Raw genomic sequence first — 15,353 nt, 5'->3', positions numbered from 1 at the left:
GTTACTTTGATTATCAACTAATTTTATGACCTCGTTATATCGTGGTCTATATATATATAATATATGTATACTCTGATGATCTCTACACGCGTTTGTCATGTCTCGATAACGATGACGGAAGTAGGAACTTACGCTTCCTGGAGTGAAAACGCATCGCTTCAACGACTACGATCAAATCTCCGAATTGAACTCATCTGCAGAAAATTAAGTAAATAATTTATAGGAAACGGTCGCTCTGTTTGATAAAATGAATGCAAACTGTTTATAATTGAACCTTCGACTTTTGTTTCTGCCTACGTTTTGAACAGCTTTATTTTTGCGTTCGCCTCTACTGTCGATCTATTTATTCACGCATCGCAGCAACGTCCTAATTAGATTTACCTTCGTTCCTTGCAGTTTCTTGCTCGAACAACTGAACGATCAATTATTTCTAAGATGGAGACGTTGCTTCGTTAAATTTCAGTGAAGTTTACACGGATTGACTAGGATAAAATACACGGATTGTCGACTAATATCGATATGGATATGAGAGATAAACTAAAAATCACGAAATTTAAACACAAAAATTTTAGTATTAATTCGTATGAAGTATACAGTGTGCAAAGTACATACTGTAAAGTCAATATACAGGGTGGTTGGTAACTGGTGGTACAAGCAGAAAAGGGGTGATTCTACGCGAAAAAAGAAGTCGAAAATATAGAATAAAAATTTTTCGTTTGAGGTTTTGTTTTCGAGAAAATCGACTTTGAATTTTCGCTCGGTACGCGTGCGGTACGTTATAACGGATCTCACTGTAGATCGTTGTCTCGATGGAAAAATTAAAAAAAAAAGAAAATTAAAAAAAAGAATTTATTCTATATTTTCGACTTCTTTTTTCGCGTAGAATCACCCCCTTTCCGCTTGTACCACCAGTTACCAACCACCCTGTATAATATGCCATAGATAACGAATATCCGATTAGCATCGAACATATTGAGCATTGAAATTGTTGTATCATGGTGCCGTGACGTTTTCTGTTCTCTGAATATCTATGGTCGTTTTTTATAGGTCAATTCTTAATTTCTCATTTTCAGTCATACGATTTATATCTAGTGACCTCTTTCCTCGAATACACCTTGTCATCAATCTCTTATGCAGACGCTTACGTATGTTAGTGAATTACTAAGCAGATTTCCATGGAACTAATACTGTGGACCCTTAACAACCATTAGGAGGGCTCATATTTCGTATACAATTGTTTTTCCAGTCAATTTATATTATGAAATGATATTTCGATATATGTATATTTCTTTCTTCATTTACGTTTCATGATCTTCTACCTTCTCAACTTGTATTATATTGTAAGATCATCTTAGAAGTCCCTTTTCTCATCTATCTCTCGTGTTGTTGAAACAGACATAAATATATATATGTACATGTATATATATAGTCGTGAATAATTAGTGAGACAATATCGCTAATTTTAAAGTATAGTTAGTAGCACATAATGGTCGGTTTATTTTATTTTCTTGCTATAAAAGTTCACATTGATTAGTTTAAATATTTCGAGACTATAAGTCTTCGACTTCTTCATAACCATCAAGTTTTTTCATTACTTCAAGAAAATTTGTCCTCGCGATAAAAAAGAATGATAGTGTATAATGAAGTCGCGAGAATGTGATGGATGACTAATTAGTTGTCAGCTCGAGTCATGCAATTCTTTCTTCATGGAATTTCTTTCCTTGAATCAGATATAGACGAGCTTTATAGTACTTAGAGATGAAAGACCATTTTTCTTTTGTTAATAAGTGCGCGCTCCTTCTCTTTAACGACAATACTTCATTCGTCTAAATGGTAACAATCTTTTTCAGTTTCAATGAGTTCGGTTTTTTTTAATATACATAATGTACCGAGCTTCTTCCTCCCGTAACACAACTTAACATTTTCTTTAAACGCAAGTTTCGCTGACTTTCCCCAGTAATGGGAAATATTCTTTTTGCTGATATTCTTGCGCAACCCTCATTTATTATCCGGTGTAATTAATCTGTCTAGAACCGGATTGGTTTCGAGGAGATGGACTGGAGTGAATTCTTATTCGATCGACTTAATTCTTTTGTGACAATTTCTGCGACCAGGAAAATAGCATAAATCATTTTATGAGATTAATCTAATCGGGGGGGGGGGGGCTGAAGATCTAGAATTCGACATAATTATAGATAAAAGCCAGACAATCGTAACAAAGTTTTACAAAAATATCGATAAATTTTTTTAAACTAATAGCTTCGTACAAAGGCTTTATCGTAACAGACCGTGGTAGTTAGAGTAGGTTAGGAATTGAAACGGCATCTTGTGTCGTAAGATTTGTAATATAAATATTGAGGCATACAGGTAATTTTTTAACGAACTGTATAATTTTTTCACGATTTTGTGGTAAAGTTAATCGTTCGTGCATGCGTAACGAATATGGAGAGAAAAGTTGCACGTTCTTTTAACTCTACCAAGGCATTAAATTTCCTTAGCATTCAAATGAAAATACCGAGGCCTGTATGAAAATCAGCATTTCTTCCTCGCTTACATATTCATAAACGGACCCATTCGAGACAGTTTGTTTTAATATTTGTTCATTACCTTCCTTTTGAAGCATGCATCAACGCTTCCTAATTGCATTTATTCCTAGGTTAGGCTCGAAGCAACCGCACGATAGGTCTTCAAAACGAATGTGTAGGCTGCGATTATTTTACATTCAAAAAGTATTTATTATTATTTCTTCTTTATTGGAAGCATTTAAGAGGAGCTTTCTTTTAAAAGCGAAATAATGAAATAAAATGATGAAAAGATATTTAATTTAGATATTACAAATGCTTTTCAAATGACAAATTTTATGACTGACTAGTTTCATCTTCCAGTAGTGGTAAGTTGACGTAACTGCGAAGTGATATTTCCGGATATGATTAAATCCAGTTAGAATTGATATATACATACATAGAAATGATATTGTGAAATAAAAAGATGACGCATGATTAATCATCTATCAATGTTTTATATAACGACCAAATCTGTTGCAGTTAGGAAAATAAACGTTTGACGTGTTGTTTATTAGGTTATTTCGTTGTTTATATTTATAAAAAGAGGGGTATGAAGAGAAATGGCGAATATTACATTATTTATATTTTGCTGTTTAATTGAAACATCAAATAAACATTTCATTATTTTTAGCTATATTTACTGCTAAGACCATACCATGGATTTGTATAATATCTCGGTAATGAACTTGTGCGAAATTTTTAAAGTTGCGACAAAATTATAGGGATGGCTACTGATAAGTAGTAGAACCAATGCGTGGTCGGACTTTGTAAATTTCTGTCTAAATTTCGTGAACAGTTTGAAACTGTTTCATTGTGATTGGTGGGTATCAGTGAAGTAAAATATCTCTCCCTTTCTCTCCCTCTTTCTCTCCCTCTTCCTCTCCCTCTCTACCTCCAACTTTCACACACACATACACACACGCATGCACGCACACACCAAGAGAAAATAACAAAAGTCGGATAAGTGAGGCAATTAAGAAAATTTCATTTCGCGAGAGGAATGCGAAGGTTAAGTCTCGCTAAACGTCACGGAATTAAAAAAAGGTGCATATTACTAAGACGTTTATTAAATTTTTGAAACAATTTTTTCGTGTTGTTTATTAAGAATTTTAACAAGGAAAATACTTCATTGTTGAAGACTTACACGTAATACTCCTACGACAATTGCCATTCTTGATTTTTTCTTTCTTGAGTAAGAAGAGCACAGATCTTTATTATTATATTTGCTATAATATTTACCATTGTTACGATTAGTAAATTAATAAAAATATTTAAATAGCATATGTAAATTAAATATATACAAAAATCAAAAAGATACGTGGTTGAACGAACACTGTATCATTCGAAGTATTCAGTTCACGCAATACACACACCACAAAAGTATTCAAGGCTAAAGGATGAGCAAATCGATCTTCTGCTTCTTTTACGCCCGCTAAAAAGCAAAAATACCGATCTTGATATCACTAGTAGATAACCAATGTACGAACACCATGTCGATTAAAAAATAGTGAAAAGAAACGAATAGAATAGAATATGAAACAAAAAAGAAATTAACACTTTTTCAACTCCGTATCGGATAACTACAAATGTGAATATCACAAAAAGGGTCAATCACAAATCTACTTACTCAATACGTGAAAATAACCTCACAAGTAGAATAGGTACGTGATATTGTCACTGCTCTAATATAAAAGCGCAAACGGTATGTTTCTGAGACTTGGCTTTGTGAAGTACGAGAACCGACAAGTACTGCTTGTTGGTAAGGTCGTGCAAGCTCTGTGCCACGTGCCATTATCGAAAGCTCACCCCTCTTCTCTGTTTTATCGGCTGCAGCTACAAGTTTGCCACACATGCGATAATTTTATAGAGCATTCGTGAATTTTGGACAGGTGGCGACAAAAATCTGTCGACTTGTATAGAGCTTTCGGAAAACAGCGAGTGCTGGAAAAATCGCAGCTTAAAATAATTATACACTTTATCGACGAGATTCTTGTTGGTCCTCGAACACGTATCCGCTGCTATTCCATCTTTAATTGGACTCTCTGGGCTAGTTTGTCTGTTCTTCTTGACGGAAATCCAGCCGACTCGTAGAATTTAATTTCAACAAATTTATTCAGTTACGTGACTCAATTTTTAACGTTGCCTTTAATAGCTCCTTTTTTTATTCTTTCTAAGAGGGGACCTGATAAGACCAACTTTTGTATCAAGTGGATCGACCTATTGACCTATATTTCGAATAATTTTTGGTTCTTATGGATACCGATCCTTTCGTTTATATTTATTTATATTTAATTCTATCATTTTGACAAACCAGTTAGTATGTTTTTTTGGTACTCGTTATTATTCGCATTACTCGTATTACTCGTCGATACAAATTTCACGAGTTCGAATTCACCAAGATTCTAAGAAAACTTGTTGAAAAAATGTAATAAATATATTAAGAGATTTACAGGAATATTCATGTAAATTTATTATATATAGAGTAGAGAAAAAGTAAGATAAATGTAATAATAAATGAATTAATAGAAATGTAAATATTTCAATACATTTAACATTTTTTTTTCAACCATTTTTCTTTTTAAACCCTGCTCTCAACAATTATTCAATATCTTCCAAAGTCTTCTACGAGTATAAATCGTTGCAAATTCAGCATTTCATTAAAACAGCTCGCATGGACGTATAATGATTAATCGATTTCTCTTGCAAGTCGACTACCTGAAATTCCATGTAGTGGGCATATAGGAACTAAACGCGACCACATCGTCGCCAGCAACATTTCGGCTAATAGCTTTCGGCTGTATAAGTTGTAAGCTACGTGATATTTCTAGTTAGAAGGTTCTATGGATTCTGAATTTGATCGATGATTAATTTAACCAAGTCATGTTATCGTTTGCTATTGTTTGTGATCTAGTCCTAAAAAATCTAGTTTTAAAGCCCATTGGTTTCGTTAAATGTTAATCCCAGGAAAAGTAAATTCTCTTATTCATTTAAGAGTTATGTTTATTTTATAACGTAGAACTTGTGTGAAATATAGCATTGTCTTTCATTTGTAGAATACGAAATTCTTTTATATATTTGCAATAGTATTAAAATAAGATTTTCTCAGATTAATGATTTGGTTACTCGTATCATTTATCACAATTATTTTATGAGAGATAACTATTAAAATATGGTTTTTTTTGTTACATGAAGAATTATTTTAGTGTTCGGTTAATCACTGCAGAAAGTTTATTTGCAATTTTCTTTTGCAAGCTTTTAATTCGACGTGCAATTTCCTTGTGCACTTCCATGAACTGCGAATGTTGCAGGATAGGTGTGATTAGGTACTGCCTCCATAAAAAGTAGATCACATGGAACTTGTAAGATCTGGTTTCAAGCAATTTAGCATTATTTTGACTTATAATGCGGTGTCTGTCACATGCTGTTGTAAAATAATTACATTTTCAATTATTCGAATAGTATCAATGAGGTTCGATTTTCTTTGTCAAGAATAATTATCTTTAAAAAATATTTTCTATTGTTCGTGTTATTTGGACACCTTTCCATATCATACAAACACAATATTTTTCCATCCCTTAAACTGTAAAAAAGAACATTTTTGAAATGATATTTCAAACTACCTCGTAATTTTGCAAACGTAAAGTAAATAAGAAATGTGAACAGGAATAAAAAAAGTTCTACACAGAGTAATATAAAAATCCCTTTAAAACTAACTGGTCTGGAATACAGTTAAGAAACACGGTTTTATTTATTTTATTATTTATTATATTTCATTTATTTATTACACATGGAATACAGGAATATTCATGTAAAGTTGATAGGATCCGTTAAAAACGATAGACTAACGATAAAGTAATGTATCTCAGAGAACACGTGATATTTAAACAAAAGTGATCTTACCATGCGTTTAATCATTTTTTTTTTTGGTGTAAATATGCGGGGCTGCATTCACGCAGACACGTTCCTGTAGTCGGCTCACAGAGACTGCGTGGCGTTCCGCGCAGGGCCGTCAAGTCCCGCTGTTATAAAAGGAATCGCCGGCACCTCGAATACGCCAGTTGTACGTTGAATCAGGTAACTCACGTTCGCGAAGGTGAGGGTGGTCGCGTTTTCCCGTCAGGTGAGTCCTGCACACTGTACAACGAGTTTAAATCTTTACAGGAGGGCGGCCAGCGAACGCCTTTTTCTCACGAATCCCGTACGCGGCGCATAGTCCAAAGGAGAAAATAGTTACGACATCGTGACACGCGAGGCGGGCTTACTTTCTACGCAGTGAACCGTTCTTTCGAAAATTAGGTGAAAATAAAAGGGGAAATACTTGTTTCTAAGACAAATTTCAGATATTATTGGTATGGTTCGTAGAAGGGAAATTTGTTTATTAGAAAGGATTTGAGGCATTTTTGGACAGTTGTTCGCTCTTTTATTTAAAAGTTTTATTTGAAGCGTTTTTTTCTTTCACACAAAATTTGATATCATTAGAATATTTTTTAATTTTAATAAAATGGGATCGATTAATTTATTTCATGACAAATGATATTGGGAATAATGGAATAGCTCTTTTGCTATGAAAATAAAGTGTAGTGGCGAGAAGAAATCTTCTAAAAAGGTTGCAGAAATTATAAGCCATTTTTTTAGCTTTAGCTCGGAGCGGAGAACACAATTTCACCCGCTTGAAAAGTTTTGTGAAGTTACTAGTGGGGGTATTCTTCTCTATAAAATTTGGCAAAATCAGGAGAAAAATTTAAAGGATATTCGTACTAGCATTGAGCAAGGTATTATACTTTTTTAAAGAACGAAAATACGAATTTTACAGGCTCCTATCTCGAAATCATAATACCTTTTAAAAAAGAATCGTTTTTAGCATAAAATGCAATAATTGAGTAACAAATTTCCTATAACCTTGTAATACTTTTTACGTCGCTTTTCTAACTTACTTTTATTCGACATATATTTTTTCGAGACGTAGAAACAACCGCTTCTGTCGTATCTTTTAATTCAGATTATTGTCCAGAATTTTTAATTCGGATTTTTATTATATTTTTTAAATGAAAAATTATGCAACTTTATATTCATTTATCACTCTAAAATAAAAATTTAATCGTAAGAAATTTCCCGAACAACATGCTATACAGTATATTTCATGAAAAATGTCACCAAAAATCGATCATAGTAACCATCTATAAATAGGAGCATAAAATATGAATAAAACATTCTTTCCACTAAAAAGCTTTTAAAACATCCTTTGTAAGAAAATATCTCCAAACACGTTTCTCGAATCCGCATTTCCTCCAAATTGACTCTTGAAAACAAAACTCTCTTTTTTCTTCGCCTCGAACGAAGATCTTCATTCGTTTTTTCCATTGAGCCCTATGGACTATTGAGAAACGCGCGTTTACAGTTGCGGAGAAAAGAATCGATAATGATCGCGTCTAATTCAATAAGCAAACGGTCGATTGCTGCGATCACAGCCGATAATTAATGCAATCAGAAGCAATTTTGCGCGCAATTCCGTTCCCGCTCCCGCGATTTTGTCTTCGGTGGAAGGGCGGAATTGAGGACAAACGAGACAAAGGAACAAACCGAGTTCAAGGGGAAGGGGCGAAACTCGGATTCCCGGGAAAAAAACAGACACAGATGCCGGTGTAAGTTGCTGGCCCTTCCGTATAGGGGTTAATAAACAAAGTAGAATAGTGGAAGAGTTCGACTTTGTGGAGTAAACGCGACTACCCTTGTACACCTTTTAACAAAAATTCCGATAAAATCTCTATTTAGGTTCCCGTCGTAAAGTGATCCGAGTGTTTTGTGGTGGTCGATGATGGAACATTCGTTAAACCGCATGTCAAATACTCGTTTCTGTTTATCGCGATAAATTTTATTTTATTTCTACCTTGTATTTGACGAGATCGGATATATTTTATTTTTTCGTATAATTTATATTTTACTATCAAACTTACGATAAAATAGGTAAAAGTGTTATTTAGAAAAAAGCAAGGATATAAAACTGTGTATACCGATAAGACGACATTGCGAGTGGAAAGTAAATATACAGTCTAATCGAATAACATGTAAAAGCGGACATGACGTGATTCCTTGTGTAGAAATAAGGAAAAGATATAGAATCAAATTTTTTCATTTTTGGCATAGTTTCTGAGAAAATCGAGTTTAAAAATTTATCAAATATACTTGAATATAATTAATTCTGGACTGGACAGGACTAAATAATCGACAAGAGGTGATTCTACGTGTGAAAGTAAGTCGAAGATGTAGAATAAAATATTTTCACAAAAGACATTTTGTTTCCGAGAAAAATAGATTTGAAAATTTATCATACGCGTGTGCTAAGCCAATTCTTAATTAAACGTGTTCAAACTCTATTTTCTTGAAAATGGAGTCTTAAACAGAAAAATGTTATTTTACATTTTCCACTTATTTTCACACGTACAATTAACTTCCTGTCTATTATTTAATCCTGCTCAGTCCGCCATTAGCCACGTGCAAGTATAGTTGATAAATTTTCAAACTGGGTATTCTCGAAAACTAACCCAAGAATGAAAAAACTTTATTCTATATTTTTTCCTCATTTTTTCACAAGGAATTACGTCGTGCTGACTTTTACGCGTTATTCGGTTAGGCCTTGTATAAGATTTTTTTAACTCTATATAAGCGGTTATTTTAAAAAAGTGCAAGTCGCTTTCAAGCAATATGTAGTTTGCTGCGCTAACACGGATAAAAGTTATACTTCCGGACTAAAAATATGAGATCTTGGCTGACCTTGTTTTCGTTTTTTAGAGTGGAGTGGTGTCATAGGATTAAATCTCTGACGATCGATCTGTACCTAATGAAATTTACTACCTCGTATTTCCTTAATGACAACTTACTATCACACTATTGTCTGTAATGTAAATAATGAATTCCTCATGAGAAAGAACACAACATTTTAATTTTTAATACAGTTGTAATTATTTCAAGGTACGTAATTACGAAGAATTCATAAAATAGTTCTACTACAAACACACTTTACAAAAATTTTAACGATATATCATCGATACCTTTCTATCTTTTTGCAAACAATCTCCTAAAAACGTCACGAGATTCGATGCAGCAAAGATCTTCCCCTGTAATATAACTTCCGCCGAGACAAAAAGGTCCAGTTACCATTATATCTCTTTCTGAAAGCACATTTCCGCTTATCAAACGTTTTTCTCGTTGCATCTAATTCTTTTCAACCATCTATCAGTTTTACAATTTTCGTTTTTAGTCCTTATACGACATTCTGATACGTAACGCACAAATGTTTTCAGTAAATATTTATCGAGAGCAAACTCACGTTCACCGCATCTACGCCGGCTCGGTGCAGAAGAAATGTCCTAAACCCCTACGTGTAACATAAAGAGAAACGATACCATGGAAGGTGAAATGTAGAGCAATCTTCGTGGCTGGTGTTGTAGAGGAAAACGATATTTCTAGTCACATCTGGAAATGCGTTGTACGGCTTCGCGTTTCGAACAGATTTTGTCTTCTGTCTGTCGATTCTCTCACTCCACCTCACTATAGAGCTTCATCTCTACAATTCGAATTTAGAGCTTTTTGACTCAGTGGAATCGAAGTGAGATTGTTGTATTAGTTCGTTAGATATTCGAATTGTACCATGTGGATGAATATAATCTATATATGTATATTGCACGCGAACTTTTTCAATTAAAAATGATCACCATTGTAAATTATGGTAGTACAAAGCGAGATATTGGGAAAATATGAAACCATGCATCGTCGATTTGACGAGTAGGCTTATGTGACACGTGTTACTTATTAGTTGATAAGTGGCAGGTCTTTAAAACGGGAATGGCATAGTTGGTCAAATGACGAAGGATTTAATTTAAAATATATCTAACTGTTGCTGGGTGATATTATTTACGCTCAGACATTATGATTCGTTATCAGTCTTGAATTATGTCAGGATGCAGATTTTCTCGTTGTTGGACTAGCCTCATAGAGCTGATTTTCCGATGGAATTTTGAGAAATGAAGGCTAATTTAATAACAGGTGGAAATTTTTGATTAGTGGAAGAGGTGATGTGCAAATTAAGAGTATGGAGAAACAATGGTACACACCAATACTGATACTTGTTTGTTCGTCGTGATGTCAAGCAGTACGTACGTCAGAATTTTATTTCGCGTCGTCGTCAACTTTAAGGAAACATCGCGTGAGCTATAACCGTGGCTCGCGGTGACACGAGCACGCTTATAGCGAATAACACCGACCAAAATATCTGTGTTTGACATGAAATTATTACCGGTAATGTTTCCTTCGAAACTTGCCGCTTAATGCATACATCGCTTTGCAAATCAGTGTATTTAACAACCAGAACCGTTCGAGGAAAAGCAACACTCGATGAATAAAAACGTAATCATCTCTACAAGCAAGGAATAATTATCTCCATCGCGTGTGTTCGACCGCATAGATTTTATCGTCGCGAGGAATCCAGCCGACTGAATCTCGTTTCGACGAGCTGATGCGAAATCTGCCAGGATTTCTGTGCGTTTACGTGTTCGCCAGGCCATGAAACGTACCAGTCCGTGTGTAATGCGGAGAACGAGTATGGTGTACGACGTTTTATGTACTTAGTGAAACAGGAGCACGATTATAGGGGTGACTTGAGCGCGAAAAAATAATTAGGAAAGTTCGTAAAAGTATACTTGTGTGACTTTGGCTTCGAGCTGCGGCTGTTTTCCGTATTTCGATGTCTTTCGGTCAAAAACGAGATAGCATGATAGATTACGTTTTCTTGTTAATCGTCGATCGAACGATTGACTTTAGATGTGGATTTAGGTACGAAAATTGGGGTTAATCGATTGGAGCAGATGGATCTTGAATTTTGCTAAATCAGCTAGCTCGATTGATCTTCTTAGTCTTTGTTAATGTGGAGAGGAGATTGTTTTCGCATTTTTAGTGTGCACTTATATTTAGTTTTCATATTATTTTAGATTATATTAGATAGTTGAGCTTATAGATGTATTTTGGAGGTTCAGTTGAGAAAGAAAATTGAACGATAGTTTTAATGTAAATAGTTAATTAGATAGTTTGAAAAATAAGATAGTTTGACAAATTGTAGTTTGATATTGTACTTTGCTATTAATATAATAAAATTGATTCACACAGCGTATTTATCTTGTATTCATGTTCGAAGACATTAAACTTTCACTGCTGAAACCGTAATACGTAATACGTTTTGTGAAATACGTGCCCACGGTATTTATTTAGCCCTGATCGTCTTGTCTTGGAATATACAGGGTGGTTGGTAACTGGTGGTACAAGCGGTACAAAGGGGGTGATTCTACGCGAAAAAAGAAGTCGAAAATATAGAATAAAAATTTTTCGTTTGAGGCTTTGTTTTCGAGAAAATCGACTTTGAATTTTCGCTCGATACACGTGCAGTACGTTATAACGGATCTCACTGTAGATCGTTGTCTCGATGGAAAAATTTACAAAAAAAAAAAACAAAAAAAAATTTTATTCTATATTTTCGACTTCTTTTTTCGTGTAGAATCACCCCCTTTCCGCTTGTACCACCAGTTACCAACCACCCTGTATATTCAGCAGTAAAACAGTTAAAAAAAAGCGACAATTATCACATACAAATACGACCATCTCAAAGGTAACAATGTTTCGTTTCTTCCTGGACAATGGAGGCAACGTCTAAGATAATAGGCATAATATATAGAATAGAATCGCGTGCTTCATGCGAAATAACAACAAGCAAATATACCTAGAACTATGAAAATGGCATTTGTAAATGATTTTCAAAATCAGAAAAATTGTGTGCCGGATATTTACTAGGCGAATTGTCGTCGACGGTCAATATTTTTGATAAAATGAGTGTTTTTTTTGTAGTTCAATGGATTATATATACATTTGAAATGGATCTTGTTAGATATTGCAAATTTGAAAATACTTTTTGTCGGTTTGGTGTGGTGCATCTTCTAATTGGATTTCGTGTTGAATGCATTTACATTAAATTGGATTTCGCGCAATCGCAACGATGAATACTGAGATAATCTCTGATCTAATTGAACTCGCTAGGTGATTAGTTTATTAACTTACTATAGTAGGTCCAACGAGATCACTTATTTTTCTCCTTTCATTTTATTCGCCTTTAGTCTTTGCTGTTCCTCTCGCTTCTCTCTTTCAATGAAATTCGTCTAGGATGGTTGCAAGATAAATTTATATATATTTTACGATTGTTGGTAGTATTATTCAAACTGCCCGATATCATTCTGGAAAGATAACAATTTTATTTAACATTAGTTAATAGTAGTATAAAAATTAACTTCTTTCGATTTGGCTTTTCCTTTCCTTACTTTTTTCAATTAAAAATTCTACCGCATAATAATTCCTCTGCAATGTCCGTGTCACATCTTATCGCGTTTTTCTATCGGATCACGAAGCTGATAGCGATAATACCGTCGCACTCAATTCCAAGTCCGCGTAAGACGTTTGATACGCCGTGTTTCATTAAGAGCGGACAGGTTGGATCGATTTTCGATCCTCGACTGCGTACACATACAGCTAGGCGTGTTTTCCATACCCCCAATACTAGTCCCGGTAAAAGATAGGAGAGACCTGACCTGATCGATACACGTGGCTTTGTATAACCGTCCCGGAAATGACGAAGATGTTCCCCGGCATAGCACACCACTTTTGTCCTTGCAGAAAATTACTCTGGGGAATATCGACGACACTCGGTTGGAATGTTATACTTCGAGCGTTCGTTAACTTTGTGTCATGGTAACCTAGTAAATCTTATCAGTTTCAGGTTACGAAAATGATGAAAATGACGAAGATCGATCTTTAAATTTTGTTTTATCCATGTGTCGGATACATACTTCGAAACCTACGAACTCGTCGGAACAAATCCACAATTTCCGCCTATCCATTCGTAGACTGACAGAAAACTGTTGACACGTTACGAAATGGTTGCGCAATGCGTGCCGTATGAAGCAGCGAAAATTTCTAAAAGAATATATAGAACGCAGTTGCGCGATTCGTGTCTGGCGACGTTAGATGCGCAGTTGTTCGTCGTGTGCAAAGCTCGTATATCAATAGTGATTACGATCCGAGCCAGCGGAAATATCGTTGATTTGTTTTATTTATTCTCGCTACCGTTTTATCAGATGGACGTACAGACTGTTTAACTCAATTTCAAAGCGATCGAGCACAGAAATTTGCGAGTTGGGCAGAATGCTTGGAAAGTTTAACACTTTTACATATGTAGAGACTCTCTTTTATTCGAATATCTCTTCATTTTCTAAACTGTTAATTAGTTTCACCTCGTTAATTGATTCCTCACACATATTACAAAATACTTCCTCGATTGAATTTTGAACGCGATATATTTCGTTCTAATATCTTTGGTACGTTTCAAATTCTTGGATGTTTCTTTATTGAAAAATTTGTCACAATATATTAAGCATACTGAGTAATATTACTTCTAGGTTGTATCTGTTACGGTTATATATGTTAATTATAAGTTAGTCTCATCTGGAAATTCCAGGTAAGAAAGCACGAACGGTTACACAGTTCACCGAATTATGTTCAAAGGGTGTATTTATACCGATAAAGACAGCGTCCTAGATTTATGAACGTGTGCTACGTTATTGAGAATATGTCGCTATTATTGATCATTCCTCATTAAAGTAGCTTTGTTGAGACTTTCTCCATTTTTAATGAATTCTTTCCAACTTCTTATTTTATAGCGTTTTTCTATATTTAGACAGCGAGAAATACAATCGAACCAAAATATTTCTCATGATATACCCGATAGAATTTCTATCTATATTTATTATATATTCATAATATATACATATATTTACTCTTTTATCGAATTTAAAGTGAGCACACACGCCTTAACGGAGCGCAATTACATTTTCATTCGGATCCTTTTAAAGAAAATTTTTACGATTTTAATAAAGCAAGATGCACATCATAAAATACCCAATAACCAATATATCCTTTATCATCTTTCTTGTACCATATGTCGAACTGTCGAACTTTTACGAACCCGCTGATACGTTCATATGATAACGTAGATCCTGATAGCATCACGGAAACGATAAAATTATATTTCATACTTGTAAATTTTTCATTTATTGAAACACACGTGATAATCCTTCATTATAGATCTTTATATTCGGACACCTCTTTGAAAAGTGATAAAAATATGCCAATGAAGGGAATCAATTTTAATGAAACTGTTTTATAAGTCGTTTTATATATTTATGAGAAATTTGAAAATCCAAAAAAATCTCTGTAGATTTCGTTATTTTACGTCTGTTTATAAAAATACGAATTTGCATAAATATAGTTTAGTATAGTAATAATATAGTAAATATCCATAGTATCTAATGGCGTTCCAAATATTTTATTTTACTATCCTCATATGGCATAATGTGATGCGTTTGTCAGCCCGGTTGATATATTGCCATCACCGAATACAAAATTTACCATAAATTTATAATTCATAGGATTTCATGCGTAATATAGTTGAATTTCTTAAAATATCAATACTAACACTTAGGATCGGTTAATGAGATATAAACCTTTCTTTGTGAATGATTACGTGACGCAATTAAGAACGAAACATGAAATAGCCGCGCAGTTTCTGTTAATGCGATCCACTTTTATTAAACGTTTCTATTAAAAGTTTTCATTTCTTTTCTATTTAAAAAACTTTTGCTTCTTTTTATTAAATTATTATAATGGTAATTAGTTTAACATTATTGAACGTGGTTG

General features: G+C 34.1%; 1 protein-coding gene and 2 long non-coding RNA genes across 3 annotated transcripts in view; 2 read left to right on the top strand and 1 right to left on the bottom strand.

The window, feature by feature from the left end:
• igl (IQ calmodulin-binding domain containing protein igloo) overlaps positions 1-15,353 on the top strand; it is an 83,713-nt gene that overhangs the window by 20,663 nt on the left and 47,697 nt on the right. The window lies entirely within an intron of this gene.
• On the top strand, positions 9,251-10,690 carry LOC138180737 (uncharacterized). The gene is made up of 2 exons (XR_011173366.1): positions 9,251-9,533; positions 9,866-10,690. It is a non-coding gene; the product is annotated as an uncharacterized LOC138180737 (long non-coding RNA).
• On the bottom strand, positions 9,426-13,550 carry LOC138180736 (uncharacterized). Its single transcript, XR_011173365.1, has 4 exons — positions 12,945-13,550; positions 12,666-12,838; positions 9,892-10,128; positions 9,426-9,733 (listed from the first exon to the last, which is right to left on the bottom strand). It is a non-coding gene; the product is annotated as an uncharacterized LOC138180736 (long non-coding RNA).

Source organism: Bombus flavifrons, chromosome 6 (assembly GCF_040668555.2).
Source record: "Bombus flavifrons isolate JBK064 chromosome 6, iyBomFlav1_principal, whole genome shotgun sequence".
NCBI lineage: Eukaryota > Metazoa > Arthropoda > Insecta > Hymenoptera > Apidae > Bombus > Bombus flavifrons.
The sequence above is the reverse complement of the archived record's forward strand: the minus strand, read 5'-3'. Positions and strand labels throughout refer to the sequence as shown.